At 39.8% G+C, this 27625-nt stretch overlaps 1 protein-coding gene across 1 annotated transcript in view; it reads left to right on the top strand.

The window, feature by feature from the left end:
* The window catches only part of LEF1 (lymphoid enhancer binding factor 1), a 135062-nt gene that overhangs the window by 5503 nt on the left and 101934 nt on the right, over positions 1-27625 (top strand). The gene's annotated exons all lie outside the window — the stretch shown is intronic.

Here is a 27625-nt window from a genome sequence, read left to right as displayed (position 1 = left end):
CTGCTGTTCTAGCTAATTTCTAACTGTGTAAAAGCTTTCTAGGAATTTTGAATACCCAACAACAGAGCAAATGGGTTGAACTAGTAGCTGTTCTGAATCATAGGGAAGAGATCTTTGGCATGATTTTAATAGCAGGTATGATGCAGAGGTGACTCGTGTGAAAGTGGGGTCTCCCTAAGCAGATGCCAACAGTTGCCAGAGGAGGTTGAGTTCCTTGTAATGGATACTGTTGCTGTGTTAGAGGCAGAGTTGCAATCCTAATCAATACTTTAATATGTTGATTTGAAGAACTAGTGACCACTGAGGCAATTCTTTAGGCTTTCTGCTTCCTCTGAACACTTGAAAGCAAGTTCTGGTTTGTATATGGGAGGTGATTTTAAAGGTTGGGTGCACTAGAATAGTATTTATAATAGCCTATCAGTTTTGCTTTCCAATATTTGCTAAGTTCTCAAGGTCCTAAATGGTCTTGATCATATTTCTGTGTTCAGTACGTATTAGTAGGGATTTTTATTTCCACACTTAAATAATATAAATGTGTTGAACTGGAAAACTGTCTTATGAACATTCTCACATTTTAGAGCATTGCTGTGTCACTCTTGAGTGAAATAATGCACAGCAAGTGTTGTAAAGCAAAGAACATGCCTTTGTGTCCTGACCGCATTAGAAGAGTCCTGAGTATGCATTGCCCAATGTTTACACATTTATTTTTAAAGGTATACATGTAAGAGATTTCTAGTACGCTTGATAATACGGATTTGATAAATTTGTTCTCAGTGAATTTTTTTTTTGCAGACAGGGAGTTGGAAATGGGTAGACCTGTGACATTTGCAAAGCTAATGTTAAGCTTGTTTTGCCACCTCTCAGTGTTTGAAATGGCCTTCTATTTGAGAACTTTGTTTACACTCTCCTCTTGATAGTGGAAATAGTAGTACTGCTTTCCATATAATGAGTGAATTATGACTTAAAACACCATTATGACTTTGAGTTATATGGGCAGACAAAGTTGGCTGTGCAGTGATTCTCTGTACACTTACCCTGTTTATACATTGCATGCTTCTTAATGTGAAGCTAGCATGCTAAAAGTTTGTAAATTCTTGATATCATGCTGATTTGGTATGTGAAACAGCTGAGGTCCAACACTGTATTGAAGTTATTTCTTGGTTGAGTGGGGTTTTTTTCCATTTTTGTCCCTGGCTTACTCTAGAGTTCAGTAATTGCTTTAGCTAGGTGTGTCTGGCATTTGAGATCAGAATGAATTTGAATTGAGAAACTAGAATCATGTTTGTAAACTGAAAATGATTGTAGAGATGCATTTAGTGCATAAATCTGTTACTGGGTATTCAGTTGACAGAATCATACTGGGCAGCCAATGTTTTTTTTTAGTATTTTAAGCATCTAGAGTTGTATTTAGCACCATAAAAGGGGAAAAAATCATTAATTTATGTATTTCCATCACCAACAAATACACACATGTAGGTAGAAACCCTCACAGTTAATATCTGAGGAATGTGCTCAAAGATAGTCATCCCAAGATGTGAATTGGCTTTTTTTCAGTTTTATGCAATCATAAAATGTTCTACAATTTAAAAATATATCTTTATTTAAAATGTGATTTAAATGAAAAGGCAGATAATTTGATTAAATGGTGTGCTTTGGCATTCTTAAATATTTGAGGGGCATTGTGCATAACAAGCAATGAGTGCATAAATGAATTTTGCAACAGTATTATTTTTTATATTTCTGTCCTGTTTACATCAGCTTGGTTTTCCAACTTTAACTACAAGGCTACAAAGGTTGTGCTGTGTGTGTCTGGTTATGAAGGCACTGTGTTAGAAATCTCAACATTTAAAGAGGCTTATTCTTGCTCAGCTTTCTGTAACTCATGTGTTAGAAAAGCAATGATCCTGTAAATACAGATATGTGCTATTGCTTAATTCTGACCAGCAAATTGCACCCACCAACTTCAGCCCTGTGTTTAATTCCACCCCTCACCCAGCTTGTTCTGCAACCAGAGGTAAGCATGGCTGAGCTCTAGTGGTCTGCAGGGATGTTTAGGATGGAGAACTGGTTAGCAATTAAGCACCTATCCTCCAACCAATCCTTTCCCCCTCAGCATCTGTATTTTCTATCTTTGCATTTGTGTTGCCTTGGCAAAAGTGGGTTTGTGAACACACATTTGCCAAGATAATGCAAATTCCACCTTTAGCGGTGTGGCTTTTCAGGCGGCTTTCATTGTCACCACCACCTCTTCATTCTATAGTGTTAGATAAATAAGCAAGAGTCTTGTGGTTCCTTAAAGGCTAATAATATTTTATTCCAACATAAGGTTTGGTGAATTTCCTCACTTTTAATCCATTTTATGTAGTAGGGCTGGGGCAGGGGTACAACAGCAGGGCCAAGGGATCATGAAAAGTAGGAAATACAGAGTGGAACATACTGTAAAGTTCATATCTAATTTAGAAGAAATATCAATACTACTTTCTAATTAAGACCTGCAATAGGCAGGGAGTCACAGGTTTTGTTAAGATTCTGACAATTAGTGTGATAAAAATCCTATGTCTCAGTGCAACCCAGGAAGAAAGATAGTGTAAAACCATTGATTAAATCCTAGTTCAGCCTTTTCATGCTATACAGTTTTCTTTTCAAGTTCTTTTGTTGAAGATTTGTCGCTCCTGGGTAAGAAATAGTGTCCTGTTAGACTGAAATGTTCTCCTATTGTTTCTGAAGATTGTGGCTTTTATTGTCACATATGTGTCTGTTCTTAATATGTCATTTGCAGAGAGAAGGGTATTGTTGAAGACAAGCCCAAATCTTAATGTGAAGCTAGCATGCTAAAAGTTTGTAAATTCTTGATATCATGCTGATTTGGTATGTGAAACAGCTGAGGTCCAACACTGTATTGAAGTTATTTCTTGGTTGAGTGGGGTTTTTTTCCATTTTTGTCCCTGGCTTACTCTAGAGTTCAGTAATTGCTTTAGCTAGGTGTGTCTGGCATTTGAGATCAGAATGAATTTGAATTGAGAAACTAGAATCATGTTTGTAAACTGAAAATGATTGTAGAGATGCATTTAGTGCATAAATCTGTTACTGGGTATTCAGTTGACAGAATCATACTGGGCAGCCAATGTTTTTTTTTAGTATTTTAAGCATCTAGAGTTGTATTTAGCACCATAAAAAGGAAAAAAAAATCATTAATTTATATATTTCCATCACCAACAAATACACACATGTAGGTAGAAACCCTCACAGTTAATATCTGAGGAATGTGCTCAAAGATAGTCATCCCAAGATGTGAATTGGCTTTTTTTCAGTTTTATGCAATCATAAAATGTTCTACAATTTAAAAATATATCTTTATTTAAAATGTGATTTAAATGAAAAGGCAGATAATTTGATTAAATGGTGTGCTTTGGCATTCTTAAATATTTGAGGGGCATTGTGCATAACAAGCAATGAGTGCATAAATGAATTTTGCAACAGTATTATTTTTTATATTTCTGTCCTGTTTACATCAGCTTGGTTTTCCAACTTTAACTACAAGGCTACAAAGGTTGTGCTGTGTGTGTCTGGTTATGAAGGCACTGTGTTAGAAATCTCAACATTTAAAGAGGCTTATTCTTGCTCAGCTTCCTGTAACTCATGTGTTAGAAAAGCAATGATCCTGTAAATACAGATATGTGCTATTGCTTAATTCTGACCAGCAAATTGCACCCACCAACTTCAGCCCTGTGTTTAATTCCACCCCTCACCCAGCTTGTTCTGCAACCAGAGGTAAGCATGGCTGAGCTCTAGTGGTCTGCAGGGATGTTTAGGATGGAGAACTGGTTAGCAATTAAGCACCTATCCTCCAACCAATCCTTTCCCCCTCAGCATCTGTATTTTCTATCTTTGCATTTGTGTTGCCTTGGCAAAAGTGGGTTTGTGAACACACATTTGCCAAGATAATGCAAATTCCACCTTTAGCGGTGTGGCTTTTCAGGCGGCTTTCATTGTCACCACCACCTCTTCATTCTATAGTGTTAGATAAATAAGCAAGAGTCTTGTGGCTCCTTAAAGGCTAATAATATTTTATTCCAACATAAGGTTTGGTGAATTTCCTCACTTTTAATCCATTTTATGTAGTAGGGCTGGGGCAGGGGTACAACAGCAGGGCCAAGGGATCATGAAAAGTAGGAAATATGGAGTGGAACATACTGTAAAGTTCATATCTAATTTAGAAGAAATATCAATACTACTTTCTAATTAAGACCTGCAATAGGCAGGGAGTCACAGGTTTTGTTAAGATTCTGACAATTAGTGTGATAAAAATCCTATGTCTCAGTGCAACCCAGGAAGAAAGATAGTGTAAAACCATTGATTAAATCCTAGTTCAGCCTTTTCATGCTATACAGTTTTCTTTTCAAGTTCTTTTGTTGAAGATTTGTCGCTCCTGGGTAAGAAATAGTGTCCTGTTAGACTGAAATGTTCTCCTATTGTTTCTGAAGATTGTGGCTTTTATTGTCACATATGTGTCTGTTCTTAATATGTCATTTGCAGAGAGAAGGGTATTGTTGAAGACAAGCCCAAAATAGCATAGCTAAAGTTATGTCCTATAATAGTATTGCCTGTATATATGAAGATAAAGTTGGCATCCTGGTTTGAGCAGGGTTTGCTCTGTGAATAGTGCTTTGTTGAAGAAGCTGTTTTTGATTAGGGGGTTGTCTATAAGCTAGGAAAGGTGTGTCATTCAAGGCCTGTGAGACAAGTATTACCCAGGATGGGCTGCAGTTAACTGCTGGTGTTCAAAGTCAGACATGAAAGCCATGTGGGTACCAGTGGCTTTACTGGTAACCTGAAGGCTTGAGATGCTGCTGAATCTGAGCAGGACATGACAAAAGTTTGCCAGCAAGGTGTGCTGTTATAGGGCATAATGTTCTTGATGGAGAGTCAACTGTCTTTGCAGGGAATCTTACTGTTGGCAAATAAGTGGGGGTGTTCATAAAATAGGACCTGAGGATAGAGTCCATATAGCTGATAAAAAGTAGAGACATCACCCTGCCAACAAAAGTCCGCATGGTCATAGCAATGGTATTCCCAGTAGTCATGTATGGCTGCGAGAGTTGGACTATAAGGAAGGCCGAGCGCCGAAGAATAGATTCTTTTGAACTATGGTGCTGGAGACAACTCTTGAGAGTCCCTTGGATTGCAAAAAGATCAAATCAGTCAATCCTAAAAGAAATCAACCCTGACTGTTCCCTGGAAGGCCAGATAATGAAACTGAAGCTCAAATACTTTGGCCACCAAATGAGAAGGGAGCACTCACTGGAGAAGACCCTGATGCTGGGAAAGATTGAAGGTCAAAGAAGATGGGGACGGCAAAGGATGAGATGGCTAGACAGTGTCGTAGATGCAACGAACATGAAATTGAGCCAACTTCAAAGGTCGGCGGAAGACAGGAGGGCCTGGCGGGAACTGGTCCATGGGGTCGCGAAGAACAACAACAACAAAAACCTGCAGACCCCTACAGTGACTGCGCTGATTCCTGGAACTGTAGAGTTCCCTACTGTATTTTGGGTAGTGGTAAAAAAGGGTTCCTGTGGCGTGTCCATATAGTCCCTATACATTTCTTTCTGGTAATTCCTCCATGTACTCTGACATTAATGGCTTATAAAATGTGCTGTTGAAGAATTGTCTCCTGTGTACAGCCCAACTTGTTAATGAAAACTGCCTGTTCCTTGTTGGCCTCTGATTATGAGGTCACAATTGCTTTTGGGCTTTTTGCATGTACTTCTGCACTGCTGAGATTGCACTGTGAGGATGCTTCAGCTTGGGCTTGATGATGAGAGCAGAAGGGTAGCCACTGTGTCAGTCTGCTGTAGCAAAATGAAGCGAAGGTCCAGCTGCACCTTAAAGATGAACAATGTTTATTCCAGTGTGAGCTTTCATGAGTCAGAAAGGGGGCGGGGGGGGGGGGAATGAAAGGAGAAGAGGGCACAGAGAGTCCTGATGTCATGAATAAGGTGTGAGGAATTGGAAGAGATTTGGTTGTTATACACAGTAGATGATGAGTGAGGTTAGTCTTCAAGGTGCCATTGGATTTCTGTTTTATGATGATGATGAAGGCGTTCTGTATCAGTGTAGCATTGTGAACATCAGGAGGGATCCATGTAGCACTGCGAAGGTGGCAGTTGATTATCGATGCACTGTTCACTGCTATGTTCTCTGTACAGAATTGTGGCTTATCTCCTTTTGGAAAAATCCTACCAAATGTAAAATTGTGCCGTTGTTGTTTTTAATGGACTCTGCCCTTTTCTTTTTAACATCCTATATCAAATGAATATACAGTGCAGGTTAACTCGTAGTGTCTGAAGAAGTAGACTGCATGTGTTGGAATAAAATGTTTTCACTGTTGAAGGTGCCAGAAGACTGCTGCTTGGGGTTTTTTGCTGCAAACTGGACTCATTTTAAAGAAAAACCATTATAACTATAATGCTGGATTTAAAGGCAGGCAGTTCTTGTGTGATGCATTGAACTGACCATTTGTGGATTTTCTTTATGGTAAGTAGGTGTGGAACTCCTTATTAGCATAACAAAGCATCTTGGCTGCATTTGTAGCCCAAAGGTGTTAGACAGGATTTGAACCACCTTAGGGCAGTGAATTCTCACTCCCTGACATTCCTGTGCAAGGAACAAGATGAATTTCAATTCTAGAGGAGTAGCCATGTTAATATCTTGCAGCAAAATTAAACAAACATCCAGACAAAATATATTCCAGCATAAACATTTTTGGAGTCGGAGGTCAGAAATTACATTTTATGAACTGAGTTCTGGCTCACAGTAGCTTATGCTGGAATAAATTGTTAGCCTTTGCAGTAATACTAGACTCTTCAATTTTGATGAATACCAATATGTATTTAAATAGATTAGAACATTACTGGATCATCTATTGCTGATAAATGTTTGTATGTTTTTTCATATGCACAGAAATTGTTTAAGTGGCAAAATTTTTAAAGCATGATCACTTCCTCTCATAGGATAATCCCATATTCAGTCCCATTGACTGATGAAATTTTTTAAAGAACAGAGATGTGCACATTAACTGATTTGATGCTATTGCAAACTCATATAGCAGAGTCAGTTGGAAGATAGCTTATGTGTTCTGAAACATCCCATGCCGGTCTCGCTTTGCCCTGTCTTCAAACTTCACACTGGGGGGGGGGGAGCTGATATAATAATGGAAGAAAATATGAGTATCTAGAACAGCAAATGGCAGAATGGCTGTTCTTCATAAAACTTCTGGCAACATAAAGTATATACAGAGAACAAAACTGATATTTGTGAGTATAGTATGTGCATCTTAATTGGTGGTGCCCATCACAGTGCATGTGTTTAATACTGAAAATGCTACAGGGAAAAGTGATCTGAATTTTGGAGTTTCTAGATTGTAGTCTCTTGTGGAACATTTTATGTCCTTTGAATTTTTGGGAAATGTTCTTTAATGCTGATCATTAGGCTATTATACATATCCCCTTCATAAGCTTGTGTATTCAGCAATTTTTTAAAAATCTTTTTTGCTTTGCTTAGAAGCATCTTGGGTTAGGTTCCCAGTTGGAATGAGTGAACAGAACAAAGATTATTTGAGCAACAATGAAAGAACCCTCCTGTGTTCTAATACTGAGAAAGCAGATGTGGAAATAAACAACAGTTTTGACTCACATAAACACAATTTGTTACTGATATTGAAGCAGACTTCCTATCTTACAGCTTTAGGTTTTAGTGATGTCCCAATATTTTTGACTTGTGATTGTTTTAAAAAAACAACAGGTGTCTCATATTTTATGCCAATTATAAATTCTACTGAACAGTCGCTCGTGTAGCAAATGTAAACTCAGTCGGGGCTTAAAGTCATAGTGCATTTTGTTTAGGAGGTCTTCCCTTCTCTAGTTTCTTGAAAATATGTAGCCAAGAAAAGGAAAAAATGCCTTTCTTCCCTGAAAGCACACTAACTTGCGCATCTTTTTTCCTTATCTCTCCTTGCTCATAGTCTGATACATGTGCACTAAAAAATTACAGAACAGCAGCAAACAGAATCCATTTCCACTTATGCAAACTGAGGAAACCTTTTGCCAAGATAGTGGGACAGTGTAATGATTAGCAGTAGGGAATTGGTTTCAGTAATTATGGGGCCATGGGCAAAAGTGCTGGATGGGCCTGAGCAAAGGGTGGCCCTTGCCCAGCATGAGGCAGGTAGGGGCATCACATAAAACTGGTTGCTTGAGCCCCAGATACAAGTGCCTGTTGATCCAAGTGTGCACCCTGAACCCCAGACTGGGCAGGTTTGAGTTCCAGTGGTGGGGGCATGCTCTTTTTCTGTTTTCCAGGGGGGGTGTGGGAGGTGGTCCCCCCCCCCCCAGCATGGGACCCTGGGTGCAGCTGCCCCATTGCCTATTGGTGAAGACTACTGTTGCCAACCTCCAGGTGGAGACTAGAGCTCTCCTAGGATTACAACTGATCTCCAGGCAACAGAGCAGTTCAGATTGAGAAAATGGCTGCTTTGGAAGGTACTGATGCTTTGGAAGGAAGATGGTGTGATGCCTTATTGGAAGTCATTCCCCTCCTGAAATCCTGCCTTTCTCAGGCACCACCCTCCTAATCTCCAGGTATCTCCCAACCTGGAGCTGGCCACCCTCACAAAGATTGACCTTGACTGGTGCCCAGGACATACGCACATCTTACTGCAGGTTTTCAGAGCAGTTAACATTTAATCTTGACCTCAGATTCTGTGCCCGTCTTACACACCATTCTTTTTCTTCCAGTGTATTTATTCTTCAGCTACAATCAAATCAGGGTGGAACGTCACTCATGATATGTGGGGGGTGGCATCCAAAGTTTCTTTTTTAATTCACACAGTAGCTGTATTGAAGCTGCACAGTAGTGCCCAGCAAGTGCCTTCCATATAAATCCTTGTAGTTTATGTACTGAACATGCATTTTAGGAATAGTTTGTTGGATGAAATGGAACAGAAAGGAACAAAGGGGGGGAAACTGATGTTGAAACTGACCAGACCTTTTTTTTGAAACTCTCAAGCCGCTGCGAAGCCCCTTTTTCCATATTGTCGAGCACTAGGAGATTCTCTACTGTGTTATCAGCCACTGTGAAAAATCGGAAAGAGTCACACAGTCTCATAATATGGGGGAACATGTTGAGTGTACAGAATGCATGGTAGAACCCACTGACGCTGACACTGAGAGCTGTGATAATTGGCAATGTGTGTGTGCATGCACGTGCCTGTGCAAAGTCGGCTACAACTCCACCAGGCTTTGCACGGGACTGCAGTTTATATGGGGGAGGAGTCCCATGGCAGAAGTTCTGGAGAGCTATTTTAGTCTTGTGCCACTGAACTGGAAAAAAATGGGGGTATTTTCACTGATGTCCTAGTGTCACTGCATAGTAACACTAATTTCCTGCCCTTCCTTGCAAATTTGCATGGTTTTCTCTTTTGGTTCTTTAATTTGATCCTGCGCACTTGTTATGAATGATCTTGGCAGTTTTTTAGAGCCTGTCCTGTCCTCCAAATGGATCAATCCCAAGTGATTCTTAAGTTTGGCGGTTTGCAGACGGTTCGTATGGCTCAGCCACCATTTTAATGTTAGGCTTCTGGAGACTGCCAAAATAGTTCCCCCCTGAAATTTGTTCACTAAAGCACTAAGAGAAAAATGTTTTCAAAACTTTAGGCTTTCCGTCCCAGTGTCACTCTCTTTTTACATCTCATGTCAATTTCATTCCATGCTGACAATCCCCATTTTATTTTGTTTGCATGCAGCACTGAAATATCTCTCTCCCTCCCCATCTCTCTCTCTCTTTGCACTGGGGAAGGACAATCCCCATTTTATGTGATTCCCCTTTCAAGTCAACACCAGCAGGGAACTAAACCTTTTAAACTTTCCACCATCATTTAACTTTAACAATTCAGCAGTCCGAGACTAGCGCTAGTTTGTAAAAAGTTTGTAAAAAAAAGCCGCTTGTAAAAAAAATTAAATTAAATAATGAGGGGGAAATGGAGCTTGTACACTGATGAAGGGTGGAGGATAGCAGAAGGTGCTGAGTGGGGAAATATGAGGGAATCTTTACGCTTTTGAATTATCTTCGGCTTGCAAGAGAAACAAGGGGAAAATCAGCACAAAAGCACTCTCAGAAAACCCAGTGAAACAGCAACCAGAAAGCCAACTGAGTGCTGAAGGGAGAAAAATAAATGCAGAATGACAAAGAAAACCCAACAGACATGCATAGTGAAAGTGAAGGAAAACACCTGTGAATAATAGGCCTGGCTGAAAGCAGAAGTTCTGTGCTTAGGTATTCCTTCTGGGATTTGGTCTGTGGGAATATCGGCTAAGTTTTCTGACTGGGAAATGCCTTTGGTTCAGTTCAATTTGGTAGGTGATATTTCTTTCCCCTCACTTCACAGGTGAAAATCAGGCAGTGAGGTACTAGAATAACTAATTTCTGAAAACCTCTAGTGACCATTATATTTAGCATATTAATTTGATATATTGGTTGTATGGAATAGGTATTATTTTGACTATAAATGTGCGTCCCTGGTCTGCAACTATAGTACTTTCTTTTCACTAATGTAGAAACAAACTTTGGTGGTAACTCCAGATGTTGTTCAATAGGTCTCCTCAGCTTGCTGTTTCATGCGACTGGACATGAGGTTGGTCAGTGATGGGTCTGGGTGGCTTTTGTATTAGAAGAAAAGTGCTATGTGAACTGGCCCTACATAGTTTGCATAGAAATTAAGTGTGTTTTCATGAGGATGGGCATGGTGATATTACAGTAACTGATTTATTAGTTAATGAACCATGAGCTTGGCAGGCATAAAAATATTGCTGTGTTGAATGTTTACTGGTATAAGAAAATATTATAGTAGAATCCTGTAAAACTGAAGGAAAAATACTTAGTTATACTATGTTAATAAGATGTGTTTCCTCTGCCTGATCAAAGAAAAACTTTAGACTCTCTCCAGGTAGCAGAATTTCTTCTAGCTGACTGTAGTCCTTGGTAGGCATATAATGGAGGGTTTTTTGAGTCCATGCTATTTTATAAACATGGGGATGGCATGTACCAGCCCCAGGGTTGCAATGGGGTATGATAGCAAGATTTTCTGTTGTCTTCCAAATAACTCCCCTGCTCCTATGACAAATCAGGAAGCTCCTTTATGGGATCTGCTGAGACCATTTTAAGGAACACACAAAAAAGTCTGGCTCTTTGGCTGATCTATGACTATCCCTTTGACTGATGTATCTCACAAAACTGGAGCTCTTAATCAAGCTTTGTTATGTAGAAACTTCCAAAACCTGGGACCAGATTTCAGTGGTAATAGATGGTGGCTTAAGTGTCTCAATGTACCTGTTTTGGAACAACACAGAATAGTTTTATTCCTGGTCAAAACTTAATTGGCCTGTCTGAATTTCTTCCTTGTCTTCCGAAGTGCTCATAATGAATTATAGTACTTGTTTGTTTGTGTTTAATTTCCATCACCTCATAAAACAAATCAACTGTGGCTCATTCAGACATCACAAACTTCTGCCTCCTTGAACTAGAGTTTGTTCCAAAGAAGTTTTTTTTTTAAATGAAGAAAAGACCACAAGTAGAAAATATGTCTTGGAGTTGGCAATTCCTGGCACATGGGCCAAACTCCGGCATGGCAAACCATTGTACTTGAGAAGATCCAAACAGAAAACTGGAAACAAGTGCTTACAACTTTAATATATTTAACAAAAGTTCAAATGTACAGCTCTTCATAGATGGAATCATAGCAGTTCTTCATAGATGTTAACGAATCTTTCCGGAATAATGTTCCATTTCATAGTAAACACTTCTTCTGAATGGTGTGTTATAGAAAAATATCTCATCTGTTTCTTAGACACTACATTCTTCATCATAATTGTCAAACTACTGTAGTCAAAATGCTTAATTCATCCTTCCCCGAGCAGACGGCAAAAATCACTGAGTAGAGCTGTACATTTGAACTTTTGTTAAATATATTAGAGTTGTAAGAGCTTGTTTCCAGTTTTCTGTTTGGATCTTCAATGGCCCCTGCCACACGGGGGGAAAAAGAACGGCTAAAGTGCGGCTTTTTAGAGCTGCACCAAAAGAGACACGAGGCGGTGGAATCAGATAGATTCCCTGAGCTGCCGCGCAGTTCCTCCCTGGCACGATCAGATGCCGGGGGGAAGCCACTGAAGGGAGAGCAAGGCAGCCGAACTGTGCATGTGTGCGCATGCGCAATTCGGCCAGGAGACTCGATTGCTCCAGAAGATGGGCGTGCCGGCGATCTCACGGCAGTACTTGCTGTGCTGTTTCCGGTAAGTCCTGCTCTTTTGCAGGTTCTTTTTTGCAGCGGGTTTTCTGGCTGAAGGGACGGATTGGGGACGGGTGCGTGCCACTTCCCAGATGTTGCGGTTTGATCGCGCCCATTTGCTGCGCCCCCGATCCATCCCTCTTCCGGGCCAAAACCTCCCGTGTGACCGGGGCCAATAGTGACTTTTTTGGCTGGGTTCCTTTCTCTAAAACCATTGCACTTGGCAATCACAGCTGGTACTCCACTTAAGGGATGTGGGGAATCTCTGAGGCACCGGCAGTTCTGCAGAAACTTGGCTTGCTACTAGTGAGTGTGGCCAAGGGCAACCCTCATCTTCTGTTTGCCAGCATCTTAGCATCTTCACAGCTAGATATTGCAGGGGTTTTTTGAGTACTTGGGCCAAAACATTGCCTAGATGTGATGTAAGTCTTCTGTAGCTCTTCATTCGGATGTGTGAGATAGCAAGGAGCACCACAGTACTCTGTGTATGAATGTGGTTTTTAGCAAAGAGGCATTGTTTAATGATTAGAGAGACTTATAGGTGATTAGTGAATAAGTAAATGCATGTACTAATGAAAAAGCATAAATAAGTCATACAGTTCCTTTGCATGGAGCACTTATACTTTTATACATGTGTAATATTTTTGCCTGAAGTTGTTCAGATGGATCTGTTTTCTATAATATTCATTCTTACAACAGCCTAAGCTGCTGCTGCCTTTCCCATTTTTTTGATAGCAGTTTTAACTGTTTCAGACAATCAAATGTACGTTTCCAATTATTTTTCCGGGAGAGTATTAACCTTGTAATGGTTTCACTTGGATCAGAATCAAAAATATGTGCATGCTTGATGTATTTGATTTCTGTCTGAGGTTTATAAAGCTCCACCAGCACGCAAAGGAATACACTTTGTTACTTCTGTAAATGAAAGCCTGGCAGACACTTGCCTGTGGTGAGAACCATTTCCTTCCATGGAATTAGGTTGGTCACTTAACCACAGTAGCCTGCAACACTTAAGTTTTCCCCAAAACTACAAAACCTATAAGTTTTCCCAAAACTTACAAAAGCCTTCACACTGGCACTCATCAAAAAGTCTGTTAAAAATAAACATGTGACATTACTTATATTTAGAAATAACATGTAGCTGTTTTTGTGGTGCAATGGTTAAGAGTGCCAGACTTAGAGCTGGGCGACCCATTTCAAATCCCCACTTATGTCATGGAAGCTCACTGGGTGACCTTGGGCCATGCACACTCTCTCAGCCTAACCTACATCACAGGATTGTTGTGCAGATATGTTGGGTATTACAAGTTGAAAACACTCAGTATATCTGGGGTTAAATGTTTGTTTATGTTACTCACAGGAAGTCACATGTTTCTCATGTAACCAATGTTCTTTAGATGTAGAAAGCCCAGGAATTTTCTCCGTGATCTAGGAATTTGATTGGGACTAAAGTGTCAAGGTGTATTACCATTTTATGGCTTCTCTTCCCGTCTTTGTTTGGTGTTCTGAAGAAGAAGAGCAGCCATAATCCCTCTCTTCTAGTTTTGTCTTTGTAGAGTAAGGATGTAGCCGATTATGCTCTGTTGTTATTTTCATCCCAGTTACCCTTCCCATGCTAGAATTTAGTAAAAACTTTATATTTTAATCACACATGGACTCTCAGTCTGAATTATTTTACTCTGGCTCTGCTGGACTATCTTATCTCTGCTAAATAGCATTTTTTCAATATCTCACTATCACCCAACAAGATAAAATGGAGGAGGCAAGAATGATGTAAGCTGCTTTGGGTCCCCATTGGGGAGAAAGATGGGGTATAAATTAATTTAATTAAATAAATAAGTTGAGAGATGGAGCAGAAGGTGCCACTCTAGATACCGGGGATGTGGTAGAGCAGAATAATGAACGGCTAGAAGCTAGGTCACAGACTGCTCCTGTGTCTTTAACAGTTATAGTGTAGAAGAAATTTTGGTGGGTGTGGCTTCTTATGCAGGAAGAAGAAATGCAGCACCTGCCTAACCACTTCCCTCTGGGAAGTTAAAGATATAGTTCATGTGTTGTCTCTTTTTTGCCTCTGACTGCTATGAATTTCACTATAAACAATGATAGGAAAAGAGAATAATTTGCAACAGAATTGCCTTGTGTTTTACAATTACAGGTTAAATAAGAAAAAGTTCTGTAACACTTTTAAAAATATATTTTTTAAAAAATCACATAATCCTAGTACTTGTTTTGTTAGGATTTAGAGCTGGTGAGGGACAAGCAGTCCCATACCAGGTATCCAAAGTGTAGCACAAAGCAGTGGATCAACCAACTCTGGGTTGGTTCATGACACAGGAAACTATGGTTTATTTTGACTGAGGCCTGTTTGAGAAACCAGGGTTTGGCTTGCATTTGATGAATGAATCTCAGTTTTGGTAAAACCTGGTTCACCAGCTTTGTTCTTCCTCTTCCTCCCACCAGAGACTGCTTCATGGCATCCAACACTAAGTAAAGCCTTGCCACAGGAGTCCTTTGCCATTAGCTGGTGGCAGTGTCAGGGTGGGGAAGCTACACTTGGAAATAACTGAGCCATATGTTCCTTCTGGAAGGATTCCAAATGAAGGTAGCAGGCTTTTTCCTCACAAAAAATCCAAGCAAAACAACTTCTGCCGCCTGTTTAGTACACACATACAAATACACCAAATGTACCCTCCCAAACATCCAGAAGATGCTTGCTGCAGATCCTGTATGCTTCAACCCCCCACCCCCACAAATTGTTCTGCAGACCCAATGGACTTCACTGGAGTCAAATGAGTAAATAAGGTGCTAGTATACACAACTTCATTGTTGTCACATAGGCTGTTAAGAAAACCAAGGCTTCGTAGGCATTGCTTGGATCCTCCCCACTTATTCATGGAAGTGTTGTGCCACATTGCTGGACCTTTACGAAGATGGAGATGGGAAGATGAGTCTGTTGTGAGGTAGATTCAGAGTTGAAATGGAGAGAGGAAGCTTCTTAGTGAGAGGTGGATAAAGGAAAGACTGATTTCACTTTTGAAGAGCTCTTATCAGGTGTGGCTGTAGCCAGGATCAGTGCGGAACAACAGCAGGAAAAATAACATTTATTTAGTATATTTTTGTCCTACTTTTCTCCTCAATGGGGATCCAAAGTGGTTACCAATACACAGGGGAGGGGACTATAACAATAAAAAGGAGGAATATCTTCAAATTCCCAAGCAGGTCGAGTCCCCTGGCTCTCACCTTTGGGCATGCCTATGCTTCAGATACCTGTGCACAGAGAGGAGAACAAACTCAGTGAGATGTTACTCAGTTGCTGCTAACTAGCAGCATCTTTCCCAATCCCTTCTCTGCCAAACCACGATTAAATCAGGAGTTTGCATTTGTACACCATGCAAAACCATGCTGAAGACTAATTGTGGTTAATGAACTGGCTTCACATCCTCATTTTATGGACCCTAACTAGCTGTAGTTAGTTTAGTGGTCCATGTTCAGGTGATTTGCTTACTGTGATTAGTTCAATGGTTTTCTTGTATCTGAACTGCCCTCAGTCTGTAGGACAAGAATATTATATCACAAACCATTTCAGACCCAAATAGATCTAAGACAGCATTCTGCAACATAACAGGTGTGATCAGAGTACAAGCAAACATCTTGCTTCACAAGACAGGTTGCAGATTAGAGGCATCCAGGATTGGAGGAGGTAGAAGGATAATGCTTGCAGGTGCAACAGCTTTGAAGCTGTAACCTGATTGCCAAGAGGTGGAGACCACATGGCAGGTGAGTTGAAATTGAAGGCTAAATAGCACCTGGCTGTTGGTTGTTGTAGCTCAAAGTTAAGAACACAAGAGAAGCCAATGTTTTATCAGGCCAATGGCCCATCCAGTCCAACACTCTGTCACACAGTGGCCAAAAATACCAGGTGCCATCAGGCGGTCCATCAGTGGGGCCAGGACACTAGAAGCCCTCCCACTGTTGCCCTCTCCCCAAGCACCAAGAATACGATGCATCACTTGCCCCAGACTGAGAGTTCCATCTATACCTTGTGGCTAATAGCCACTGATGGACCTCTGTTCCATATGTTTAATTCCCTCTTGAAGCTGTCCATGTTTGTAGCCGCCGCCACCTCCTGTGGCAGTGAATTCCATGTGTTAATCACTCTTTGGGTGAAGAAGTACTTCCTTTTATCTGTTCTAACCTGAGTGCTCAGCAATTTTATTGAGTGCCCATGAGTTCTTGCATTGTGAGAAAGGGAGAAAAATGCTTCTTTCTCAACCTGCTCTATCCCATGCATAATCTTATAAACCTCGATCCTGTCACCCCTCAGCCGTCATTTCTCCAAGCTAAAGAGCCCCAAGCGCTTTAACTTTTCTTCATAGGGAAAGTGTTCCAACCCTTTTATCATTCTAAACCAATCCAGTCAAGTTATCTTGATTTGAAGTTAGGTTATCCTTTCTGATTTGTTGCTTATAAATAAAATTGGGAGGGGGGTGATCAGCCAGCGGTTTCTTTGGGATTTGCTAACTGTAAAGGAGCTAGCTGTATCTTTACTGAGGCAATCCCCATACCTGTTTTATTTGTGTTGTTTAGAAACCTTTGTTACTTTTTTGTGTATACTATTAACAGGCGCAGGAGTGTCAGTGTAGTTGGGGAGTTCTTCTGGAGTAATTTGTGAATAGTCGGATATTGCTCTGAGCCACTAGGAAAGGTGGAATATAAATATTTTAATAAATGTTAGTCTTAATTGGTTTCTAAGTAGAGAAAACCAGTATAAATATCCTTAAGGTTAATCATCTGGGAGCACTGTCTTGAGCAGGATCTTTGTTGCACCCACAGAAGATGAATGTATTGCTATATGTACATGCATCACTATGAGTGGGCTTGGCTTAAAAGGTTTCTCCAGGGAGGTATCCCTCTGCCTAACCAGAAGTATACTTTAAAAGCTTTAGGCCCAGTCAACAGTGGAAACCAGTATGGAAATTATTTCCATCATCAGTCTGACTATCATATCTGTTCTTATGAAAGTCACAACATAATTTGGTTTCTCCAAAATGTGCATAAGTTCCTGGTTATCTTCCTGTTCGCTGCATTATTATGACAGGGAAAGCCATGTTTTAAAGTAACGTGTATTTTTGTGCTTGATATAGATATGGCTTTTTTTTTAAAAAAAAGGTCAAATATATTGATTTTTTCCATAGGGACATAATCCCCACACTGACCCTGGAAGAATACAAAATGGTTATTAGAACAGGTTGTAGTATATGTAATTGTCTGTTCTGTTATTCTGAAGCTGACTTGGTTTAAACTGTTAGAGATTTCTAATTGTTACATGAAGCAGGATGCTTGAAGATTCTTTGCTAAAGAGTTTTTCTGTAGGCTTGTTCAGCCAACTCTGTATTCTGTGCTATCAAAATATTGGCCTTTTTATGAGCTTTTAGTGTGTATTCCCATGTTTTGGTGTTGAATATTGTTTGTTTATTACATATTTACTTTTGTTTAAAACATTTGTATGATGCTTTTCTACCCAACTTATGCCAAAGTGGTAAACATTTGAACCATTAAAAGAGCATTTAAAATACAGATAAATATATATAATGTACTTAAAACAATTAAATAAAGCATATACGTACAAATGAACAAAGAGGGTAGAGGGCCAATGAGAGTTAGTGAGGGGAGTGATTAATTTTACTAGTGTGGGCTATTTTAAATATATGCTAATTTACCCTATGCATTGTTGGCAGAGTTTAAACATGCAGAGGTATGGAGCATCAATTGTTAGCATAACTCAGTTTATTAAAGAAGAAATAAACTTTAAGAGAACAGAGGAGAGGGACAGTGGTTTAACTAACTAACTGCTGTGAGAGATGGGCATGAAAGGAGAGGGCTCAGTTGGTGCCAGTCTCCAAAGAGCCAGTCAGGAGACAGGAAGGACATAATTTGAAATTGTGGGAAGTCCTTAATCTAGCTATGCTAACTAGTAGTCCTTCCACTGTCCCCTATAGGCTGTTCTTCTGATCTTTTTCAACTTGGTGTGCTACAAACATTGTATATCCAACAAGAATAAAACTGATCTAACATCCCCCAGGTGTTGCAGACAGCCATTTAACCTGTGCCTATTGAGCAGGAATCAATTTGCAAAAAAATTTTTGCACAGATGTTTGTCTAAGCAAGAGTTAGCATTGTATTGATCACTTGTAATAATTTATAGTGGTAGCGCTGTATAGCCAAAAACTGCACTAGAGCTTCCACAGTTCTATTTTGCCTTCAGGAAATGTTTTATGTTTCATATCACAAGTGGGCCAGGAGCAGAATAAAACAGGAGACCACAGAGCCACCACAGATAGTTCATTTCAGTATAATCTTTCATGAGTCAGAGCTCAGTTCATGAGATGTATGAATCCAGGAGTGGTTTATGTCAGAGCTGATAGTTCTACAGTTTGTGGGGGGGTGGGTCACTTAAAAAATGGACAATAATAAAGTATGAAAAAGTAGTGCTAAAATGCTACTTTGCAGGGGAGAGGAATTCCCAAAAGTTCATAATCCATTTAATGTTACTCTTCTGATCATGCATACATATCTATGTTATGTACAGGTCATCACAATTAACTGAAAGACTTTTTTAAAAATTACATATTTTTTTCAATTTACAAATATTTAGCTACTAGGAAATGATTGTTGCTCACCATGGGAATTCAAATAGTGAGCCTTTACAGCCCTTATCTCTAGTTTCCAGGAAAAATTGAAATCAGATGTTATTTGCTGCCTATCTTTTCATATAAGCCCCCTGTGCCAGACTGCATTCCAAAACTTTTATTTGTATGCAAAATTCTCTTTAAATGTTGTGGCTTGCATCAGTAGGCAGTACCCTCAAATAATCATGGTCCTTGGCTGTGACTAACAGCAGATATCACCATATCAATAGCTGAAAGCTATGAGAAGTAAGAGCAATAACCATGAAATGGATAAATGGACTCGTCTTCCCCTCCTGCTGTGGGACAAACTGCTGAGTTCTCTTCATGCCCTGTTTGTGAGCATCTTGGAAAGCATCTGGTCAGCCATATTTGGAAACTCGATGGTAAAGTCAAGGGTCTATCTAGTGTCTAATCAAGCAGTGGATGTTCTCCCCCCCTGAATAAGTGAGTTTGAGCTGAAATGAGTTCGTTACTGGTTTGGGGGTCTTGGTATAGCAACTCACGACAAATTAAAAATAGATATTAATAACCCATTAATAATTCCATGATGCCATTTTATTAATGTATTATCATAAATAAAGGGTTTTTTAAATATACTAAATCTCTTACCTGGGGAATTCCAGGTTATTCTTTGTTTGAAAACCATGCACTCCCAAGAGTCTAGCCCTTAAGTGTCCAGAGAAAATCTTGGGAGTTGCATGAGCTTTCCAATTTAAGTGTGTGTGTGTGGTGGTGGTGGGGGCTTCCAGTAACAATGCCTGTTGAGCTTCCTTGTCTGTCTCCCCTGCCCTGCTTCTCAGTATTTATACATACTCACTCCTTCCAGAATGACAAAAATTTCCTTCCTCCTCAGCTGCACCTTCTATCCGCTTAAAAGCAGACACACTGATTGCTAAAATGAAGCTGTATAAAATTTTTGTCAAATGCATTTCCTAATGTTGTCATGGCTCTCTCAAGGTATTAAGTGCTGTAGAGCTATCCAACTTTAATCTGATGTATTGGTAATTGTACTCATATAAAGGTGCATGGTTATAGCTGGATACTTTTTGAAAAACTTGAAAACAAATCCAATACAGAAACTTAAGCTGAGAAATTACAATCACTGAAAATGGGATCACAGTTTATCATTTATTTAAAATATCTGCTAATTTCTTATGAATCTTTCACTCTGTGCATCTGTAGTATCTCTTGAAAAACTGAGAACTTGTTGAACATACCATCCACCATTGGAAAACTGTTCCCTGAAAGGCTGAACTGTGGATTTAGAAGGAGGTCTGTTTGGAACAGTGGCAGAAGTGATGACAATTTTCAAAGAATGGAAATGTTGATTGTAAAAGAATAAACAGTTGCCTAAATATGGATTTAAGACTAAGACAAGAGGATGTAAATTTTGTATTCCAGGTGGACACAGGAGTCGAAATGCCGGCAGCTCAAACCCTATATAGAGTTATTGCTGTGGATCAAGCCCATTGATTTAAAGTGTGGTAACTTTGTATAGGATTTCACTGTAGGAGCCACTTGTAGAACAGCCAAGTTATCTATGGAGGTTATTTGATTGCTTTCCTAAGAAGATACTTGAAGAAATACTTGTAGGCATATGTTGAATATTTTATGTATAAGCTGTCTTGCCTTTGGGCTGGGGACTGGTCTAGATGATTTGATGTGGCACTTCCAAATTGGGATTTTTTTTTTTTAGTATAATTAAATTGAACAATCACAGGCTATTTTTCACAGCAGTAAAGAAAAGGCAGTTCAGAGAACATGGTGCAGCCTGGTATTAAATTAGATAAAGTATTAATTCATGGCTGGTAGAAGTTCTCTAAAGTGGTTGTTCTTAACATGTTTTGGCTAAATATGTTTTTGGCTAAACTAAACCTCTGACTTTAGTGAAAGGAGTCATCTTGAGCTCTGAATTTTTGTAAGTTGTGATAGACATGACAAACTATACTTACAGGAGATCTGCTATGATTCTCAGGTGGAGGTAGTTAGCACGAGTGGTGTTTGGTAGTATGCTTTCTGAAGGCATTGCTTCCCTTGGACATTTTCCTTGGTGTTACAGAAGGAGGAACTCCAGAGAGATAGGGGTGGGAACTTTAACCTTATGTGCCCACAGCATCTCCTAGCTTGCTCCATTGCCAGGAGATGAACCATCTGAAGCCATGGGGGTTTTTTTGTGTTGCATTAACCTGTTATAATCTGCCTTGGAGATCAATTGATTAGTGGAAAAGTAGACTATAATTTTTTAAAACAAACAGATATAAACAGCAAAGAAGATTTGGAATGCAGCTGGAGAGGCTTCTTCCACAATAAATTGTCCATGGTGTCCAGGTCTACTCTACCTTCTTGGCTTATTTAGAAGAAGAAGAAGAAAAAGGAAAGATTGGATTTATACCCCGCCCTTCACTTGGAGTCTCAAGGAGTGGTTTACAATCCCCTTCCTTTCCTATCCCCACAACAGACACCCTGTGAGGTAGGTGGGTCTGAGAGAGCAGCTCTGAGAACTGTGACTGACCCAAGGTCACCCAGCTGGCTGCATGTGGCGGAGTAGGGAATCAAACCTCGTTTTCTCCAGATTAGAGTCTGCTGCACTTAACCACTACACCAAACTGGCTGTCTTTAGCAGTATTAAGTAGCTACACTAGTGTTGAAAAGCACAGGCAAAATTATTAAATAGGAATATATTGCATTGCTACCACGACAGAAATACAACCAGAAGAATTCCTTACTGTTGCTTTAACTTTTCCCAGTCTTACCAAGAAACAGTCTTTCCTGAAAGGCAAATCATTTGATTAATGCATATGCAGTATAAAAAGAGAGGTTACAGCATGTAGCTTGGCCACTTCACAAGCCTCCTTTCACAATGAAAACTACAAGCCTACATCTGTTGCCTGTTCCCACTTGATCACTGCTGCTGCCTCCTCTTCTTATTCTTCCATCTAAGAATGACAAACAAAGCACCTCCTAGTTTTGTCTCGAGCACTGAGCTGCAAGGTGTTCTGTTTTCTTTCCCCAGGTGGAGGAGGGAGTAGTCTTGGACAGGAGAAAACAACAGCTGTAGCAAGTGAGGCCGCCAGCTCCTTTTCTGTCGCATCCATCACCAGTCTTGTACAGACAGTGGTTTTGTTAAGTGCACATTGGAATGTTAAGTGTGTTTTAGAGTTTTGCATATTCTGATGAATGATAATGTGACTGCAACAAATTTATAAATATTCTCCAAGGTGTTGCTACCTTTTTTAATTAGCAAAAGAAAACGTGTTCACTGACAGCTGTGTGCTCAACTAATATCAGTAGCTTTTGGAGTCTGCCCCTCCCCCCTGAATAAAAAAGCAGGAATTGTGATATACTGGTGTGATGCAAAGTAGCTGGAGACTGTACAAAGTTTGAAGGGAGAGTAGAAAGAGTTGATGAATAGGAGATGTGAGCAGTTGGAACAAAGCCCTGATAATGGTGAGGAAGAAAACCATGGCTAGCCCTATAAAACATAGTTCAAACTTAGCACACAAGAAATGGCCCTGACCTGGATAGCCCAAACTAACCCAGTCTGACCAGATCTCAGGGTTGTCCGTGGCTAGTATTTGGATGGGAGACCTCTAAGAAATACCAGGGTTGTGATGCAGAGGCAGGCAACGGCAAACCACTTCCGAAGTCTATTGCCTTGAAAACCCTATGGGGGTCCCCATAAATCAGCAGTAACTTGAAGACACTTTCCACCACCCAAGGGATGGCTTGATGAGGCTATTACTCTCCTTTCATAAGATACAAATAAACACGCAAGAACAATCACTGGGGAAAAACACAGGATTGGATGCTGACTGTTCTAGTTACACATTGTGTTTACTGGCATAAATCTGCTTGAATTCATGATAAATGCTTAAATTCAGTGAATGTCATATGGCTCCAATGTGTAAACATATTGGAAAGTATATTTCACTGCGCCATCACTGAACTTAATTCAGATATTCATTGCTTCAAAAGTAATTTGAGGGTTTGAGGTTTCAAGCCCTTTCTGAACAAAGCTGATTTTAAAGGACTTTTTAATGTATTAGAACACTTTTATACCCCAACTTTCCCCTATGGGTAAGTGATGCACAGGCTTTCAGTCCTTGTCCCATGGGCGAGGCTTGTAACTCTCGTTGTTTCCTTCAGCAGAAAATCAGGCTAGAAGAAATGTAAAAGGAAATTGTATCACTTAATTGTGGGGGAAATCTGGGATGATATGTTTTACAGCTTCAGAAGTAACTGTAAACAGGTTTTAATATAAGTACCATTGTAGATATTATCTGGTTAAAAAACAAATAGTGTATAGAGGCACTTATTTAAGGGATTAAAAATAAAAGCTGTTTTGCATTTGCAAATGACTGGTCCTATGAGAATGTGAATTTGGTTATCTTATAACAAGGAGTGTTTTCTTGCTACAAGGAAGATGCCCTTTTAAGAATCCATATTGTTCTACCGTAGTTGAGGTGTTTGACTTGCATTGGATTTGGATACTTTACTAAACACTGAGCTTTCCCCCCCCCCTGACTTTCTTTGTGCAGTCATTCTTCATTTTACTCTTAAAGCCTCAAAGTGCATGTGTATAAAATGCAGCTCATTTTGTGTGGTCCAAGCAATAAAAATGCCCCTTCTGTTTTTTCCATCCAAAAAAACATGTTTTTCATTTTGTAAAATTATAAAAATGTTGTGTGCTCACATGCTTTTTCTTCTGTATTATTTCAGATTGAAAACAAATGCTTCCCTCCCCTAACTTTGCATGTTCCAATTACTGAGTTGTGAAAATAAGTCATCTTTCAGCTTTTGTTTCTTTTAAAACAGCTATCGGTGATGTCAGAGTCAATACTAAAAGCATTAAGAATGCTGGCAGAATGTAATGCAGCTGCAATCCAACATGATGTTGGAAATGGGGTTGAGAACATAAAGGCTTTCCATATTCCCAGGGCGCACAACTGCTTGCGGCCTTGGCTTTGATCTCTTCAAAGGCTGCTGCCTCCTCCTAGATGGAGAGACTTGGCTGCCACTCGCTTGCATTGAAAAAAGGCAGAGGTCTCTATTCAGGCAGAAATCAATCACTGTGCAGAAACAATTATGTGTAATTCAACCATCATGAAAACAGGACGAGATTATGGGTTTGTTACCTGAGTGACTGCGTAGAGATGAGGGAACTCTGAACACAGGAGTCCTGCTGACATGCCACATCTTGATGACAATTATAGACACATGAATGATGTAGCGGGTGGGGGAGGCATGATGACAAACGCTGGTCACGCTGTCCAGCAGAGCAGAAAATGAGGTTACAACTGGGAGATAATGTTTGCATATGTAACCATATTTCATCAAGCTGGGCAACTTCAGGAAACAGACAAGATGGGCTGCAGTTAAAAAGTGTGTGTGTATGCTCGTCTTGGAGAGAGTGTGCCATGCTTGCGATCATTATTCTCCGTGTTTTGTGTATTGGAAAGTGTTGGCGAAGGATTAGAATGGCAAATATCCCAACAGTGTTGACATGTGTGAAGAGAAATGGGGAGAAAATAGATCTAGAAGGGTTGAAGGGACAAGAGGAATCCTGAGTAATTTTTACAGAGATAATATCTGAAATACATTCCTAAAATGGACTTCCTGTTCTTCTCCCCACCCCAGCCAAGGCTAGCAGTGGTCTGATGAATTGCTGTGTGTTTGAATTGCATCTAAGGGCCTCCCACTGCTTTCCCATCCAGGATGGACATTCACAGAGCTTCATAACCACAACTGTATAGAACAGAGCATTTTTTTCCATGTGTGGGAGGCCTTGAAGCTCCTATCAAAATATTTCATCTGTGACACTTTAAAATACTGTGTGCATCTTTAGTATAATAAAAACAAGTTGCAGTTGAAATGGTAAAGACTGATAGAACTGTACAGCAGAATCTTTTAAAAAGAATACTTGCAAAGAGAGCACTGTGGGTTTTAAAGTGTCACTTTACTTTAAAATACTTGCTTCCCCTTCCCCTTCCCCTCCCCTCCCCTCCCCTCCTTGAAGAAAAATAAAATGCAAAGAGATGCCTGATTATAAATGGCATTGCAGCTCAGTTTGCTACACAGGACTAGTTTTACCTTTTATGCTGCTCATGCTTTAGACATCAGAGGCGTGAGAGCTGCTTTGAGTTACAGATCTTCAAACAATAAGTCAAAACAAAAAATCAATCCCTCCGGTCCCTGGCTGCAGTTATCTAAAGATAAAAGAGAAAAATAAAGTTATGCTAAAGCAGATAGAGGAAAGGAACAGATATGCCAAGGAAACACAGAGGACAAGTGCAGAGTTGAAGTGGGCCCCGTGTGAGCCAACTTCAATGCGTTTTTATCTTATCAAAAAAGTTTTAGTGTTGCCATTTCTTTTCAATCTGGATCCAGTGTGCTCCAGGGCAGCCTGGAGCATTGGCTTCAATAAAGTCGCTTTTTTCCACTCTCTTAAACATAACCACAGAGGAATTAAAGTACACTTCGTTCAAGGTATAAAACTTTGCCACAGCATTCAGTGGTAAATTAGAGATTGGAGTAATCTACTTTGCTTTCCTGAATATAAATGCCGATCAGTTTAAAATGTTTAGCAAAAGGGCTGGGCTATCCAGGGGCACGTGTGTGTGTATTTTTAAAATAAAAGTTATAGGAAAATTCTCATCACCCTGGTTGGAAAATGGTCCTTTTTAAAAGTTAGCTTGAATGGAAAGGTTTATACTTACACTTTGAGAATTTTTTTAAAAAAGACTTTCTTGTATAACGTTCTTGACCTCATTGTTTTAGTCTGTTAACGTGTCTGGTGCTGCTCAAGTAACTTATCACTGACCTATGTTTTGCTACCTTTGTGTCTACATGCACACAACATCACCATCATAAATATGGAATAACCCCTTGATTGTGCTATAGCTGTAGCTGTTGCACTCTTCCTGTGCAGCATTATTCACCTGTGAACTCTAACTTCTGGGACTGGTGTAGCAGAATCCACTTGATACCATTTTATAGTATTTGAGGGTGGCAGGCAGCATAAAAGGGAGTGAACTGCTTGGTGTAAAATGAGACACATACAAATGCATATATGACAAGACTTTTTTCTTTTGCTGTCAAGTTGCAGGTGACTTGTGGGGACCCAGTAGGGGTTTCAGGGCAAGAGAGAAGCAGAGGTGGTTTGCCATTACCTGCTGCTAGGCAGTGTCCTGGACTTCCTCGGTGGTCTTCCATCCAAATAATGTCCAGGGCTGACTCTGCTTAGTTTCTGAGATCTGATGAGACTGAGCTAGCCTGAGCTATCCAGGTCAGGGCAGAGAGACAATAGACATAACATTTTCTCTGTTCATTATTGTGAACTTGTATGTACAATTTTGTTGGTACTTTACATAGGCTAGGTTTAGTTTTTTGTCCTAGGATGATTTGCACAGTGTTAAAGAGATGACAGTCTGCAGTTTGTACTGTTGTGGCTGCTTAAAGGTAGGCTTGTGCTTACCTGGATATAAAAGCTGTGGCTGCCTCTTGGTATAGTCCCACTGAGTAAAGCTGCATGTGAACTGAAATGTCCAGAAATTTATAGTTTTGTTTGAGGTGTATTTCTTTTTCAAGTAGTTTTAAATTTTTTGTTTAGTTTTATTGTTTGCCCTGTCATAAGGACTGAAAATGTAACTCTTAAAAGAACATATACATTCCTTTCAAAATGAAGCAAAACAAAATGGCATTCAATCATACTAATGCAATTAAAAATCCCAATTGTCTGCTGCTTAATTCTCACCCCACGCAGACTGAGAATTGGCATGGCTTCAAAAGGAGCGAGCAATTATGGGGGCATAACCTTAAGAGTGTGTTGCTGTGCGTGTACTTGTGATCGGAAGCCATCAGATGAATAGGAGTCTTTTGGCACGAAGACTAACACAATTTTATTTCAGCATAAGCTTTTGTGAACTGAGCTCACTTTGCTAGATGCATGGAGGAAACATTTACTTGGCAGAAACTTTTATAGTCAGAATTACCACATTAGTTTAAATCCCACAGATAGGGACTGTCACCTGAATGTTACAGGATTCACAACATATCTTTCTTCATTGCAATCCTCCTTCTCTCTATCTTTGCTTTTTATAACTCTGACTATAAATGTTGCTGGCAAGTAAATATTCACTTCATCCATCTGATAAAGTGAGCTGAGCTCACAAAAGCTTTTACCCAAATTAATTTTTGTTAGTCTTTAATATTCCACAACACTCCTATTTATTTCTGCTGCTACACAGCAACATGTCTATGCCTAAATAAATGTGTAAATGATGTTTTATAAGGTGTCCTTAAACTGGGCTTGGTATCTGAACAGCACATTCTTTGCTCCTACTCTCCATGCTACCAGCCTGGTCATTGAATGTGTGCTCACAAAGGGGAAAAAATTGTGTGAACCTAGTGGCTATACACACATACAAATGCAATAATTTATGTGATTGCACTTTCTGAGGAAAAAATAGTGCTCTTCAGTTTCCCACATATGATTACAGGATACCTGCAGGCAACACATGTGTAGGAGGAATGTTCTGGATGAATCCTCAAAGGTTGTGGTGGCGCAGACAAGAATGTTTAGGTCAAAGTTTTTAGG

Source organism: Gekko japonicus, unplaced genomic scaffold (assembly GCF_001447785.1).
Source record: "Gekko japonicus isolate JY-2015 unplaced genomic scaffold, Gekko_japonicus_V1.1 scaffold173, whole genome shotgun sequence".
Lineage (NCBI taxonomy): Eukaryota > Metazoa > Chordata > Lepidosauria > Squamata > Gekkonidae > Gekko > Gekko japonicus.
This window is presented reverse-complemented; position numbering and strand designations above follow the sequence as displayed.